This window comes from Dipodomys ordii, unplaced genomic scaffold (genome assembly GCF_000151885.1).
Source record: "Dipodomys ordii isolate 6190 unplaced genomic scaffold, Dord_2.0 Scaffold441, whole genome shotgun sequence".
Lineage (NCBI taxonomy): Eukaryota > Metazoa > Chordata > Mammalia > Rodentia > Heteromyidae > Dipodomys > Dipodomys ordii.
Genome location: NW_012267657.1, coordinates 61,217 through 63,814, shown reverse-complemented (window position 1 = coordinate 63,814; position 2,598 = coordinate 61,217).

Below are 2,598 nucleotides of genomic sequence, written 5' to 3'. Positions count from 1 at the left end.
TGCAGAAAAAGCATTCGACAAGATCCAACACCCCTTCATGATGAAGGTTTTGGAAAAATTAGGAATCCATGGAACATTCCTCAATACAATAAAGGGGATTTAATTTTTTGAGTTCCAGGTATATATTACATAAGAGACCCTCGTGCATTGTTTGGCTAGTGAAGGTCTTCTCCCAATCTTTAGGCTTTCTATTGATCTTGCTAGCTATGTCCTTTGTCATGCACAAATGCTGCAATTTTATGCAATCCCATTTGTGCAATCTTTCTTTGCTTTGCTGTGTTTCTGGGTCTCTTAATAAAATTTGGGCCTGTGCCAAGGAGACCTAGGGTTTCTCTTATTCCATCCTGTAATGTTTTCACAGTGTCTGCTTTGACTCGGAGGTCTTTGGAGTTGATTCTGGTGCAGGGTGATATATAAGGATCTAGCTTTAGTTTTCTACAAGTAGTTAACCAATTTTGCCAGCACCATTTACTGAAGAGGCTGTCTTTCTTCAGTTCTAATTTTTTAACTCCCTTATCGAAGATTAGATGGCCATAAGTCTGTAGTTCATTTCTGGGTTTTCAATTCTATTCCATTGGTCTTGAGGTCTGTTCTTGTGCCAGTAAAAAGCTGTTGTGATTACTATGGCTTTTTTGTAGAGTTTGAAATTTGGTCAATACCAAATTCCTCCAGCACTGTTCTTTCTGTTGAGGATCATTTTTGCTATTTAGAGTCTTTTATTGTTCCATATACATTTCTGGATTGCCTCTCCTATTTCCTTGAAGAATGAGATTGGAATTTTGATAGGTATCGCATTGAATTTGTAGATAGCCTTAGGAAGTATTGCCATTTTCCCAATCGTGGTCTTTCCAATCCAAGACCATGGGAGTTTTTGCCACTTTCTAAGTTGTTTTTTGATTTCCTTTTTCAAGTGGTGTTTGGCGTATAGATATTTGAAATTGTTATATCCTCCTGAAGGAGAGATCTCTTAATTACTAAGTACCGACTTTTTTTTATCTCATCTCATGAATTTTAATTTGAAGTCTAATTTATCTGATATTAGGATTACAACTCCACCTGTTTATGGGGCCATTTGTTTGGTAGACTTTTTTCCAGCCTTTCACATTGAAAATGTGTTTGTTTTTATGGGCAAGATGTGACTCCTGAAGGCAGCAGATAGAAGGATCTGGCTTTTTAATCCAACTAGACAGTCTGTGTCCCTTAATTGGAGAGTTAAGTCTGTTTATGTAGAGATATAGGACTGAGAGGTATTTGGGAGTTCCTGCCATTTAATCCACCTTCTTGGAGGCTGCAGCAACTGGGTTCTTCCTATGGTTCTTGGATTCTCGGTTTGTATGCGGTTTCTTGGGCTTTATTGTGTTCTTGTTGGTTTTCTATGTGTAGGACCTCTTTAAGAATCTTTTGTAGGGCTCATTTGGTGAAGATATATGGTTTCAATTTTTCTTTCGTATGGAAGGTTTAAATTTGACCGTAGGTTATGAAGGAGAGCTTATCTGGGTACAGTATTCTTGGTTGATAGTTGTTTGTCTTTAGGACATGGCATACATAATTCCAGGCTCTTCTTGCTTTAATTGTCTCTGCTGAGAAATCTGAGGTGATTCTAATTTGTTTCCTTTTATAGGTGATTGATCTTTTCTCCTTGATAGCTTTAAGGATCTTTTCCTTGGTCTGAATTGATTCTGTGAGGAATATAATGTGATGGTGGGATGTTCTATTCTGGTCTGGTCTATTTTAACTTCTAAAAGCTTCTTGTATCTGAATAGGCCTATCTTTTTGCATGTTTGGGAAGTCCTCCCCTAGGATCCTGTTAAACAAATTTCCTAGACCATTAACTTCTGTTTCTAGGTGCTCCTCTACATCCATTATCCGCAGATTAGGCCTTCTGATGGTGTCTTCCAAGTGTTGAATAGATCTATCATATTTCTTGGATTTGTCTTGGATGGTTGTATGTTCTTTCTCTATAATATCTAGGCTGTCTTCAATCCCCGAGATTCAATCTTCTGCATGGTGTAACCTAATGTCAAGCCTTTCTACTTTGTTTTTTATATATTTTCCTTCTAATTGGTCAGCTTTGATGGCTTCAAATTCTTTGTTGGATCTTTGTTTTAGATCATGTATGAACCACTTGACTTCCTTAATTTGGTGTTCAGTGTTTATTCTCAAATCACTAAGTATATTGGTTATGGTTTCCTTGGACTCCCATTCCTTCTGTTGGGTTCCATTCAGCATTCCCTTTGTGGTGTCCCTGACTTCTTTCAGCTCTCTGTTAATGGATTCCATGAATTCCTTTCGTGATCTTTGTGTATTCTCATCCTGCTCTCTCAATTCCTCTATTTCTCTTTGATTAGCTTCCTCATGTTCACGCAATTCCTGTAGCTCTCTTTGAGTGTTCTCAGTCTGCTCACACCATTGCTGACTTTCTCTTTGACTGATCTCAGCTTTCTCACCCAATTTCTTTCTTTCTCTTTGAGTGTTCTGAAGCTGCTCACACAAATCCTGTATCAAATTTTTTCCTATATGAAACTTTGTTTTGCCTCCTCTCTCTTCCTATTACGATCATAGAGAGTCCTTTGCAAGTTTTCAATCTTTTCATTTCCA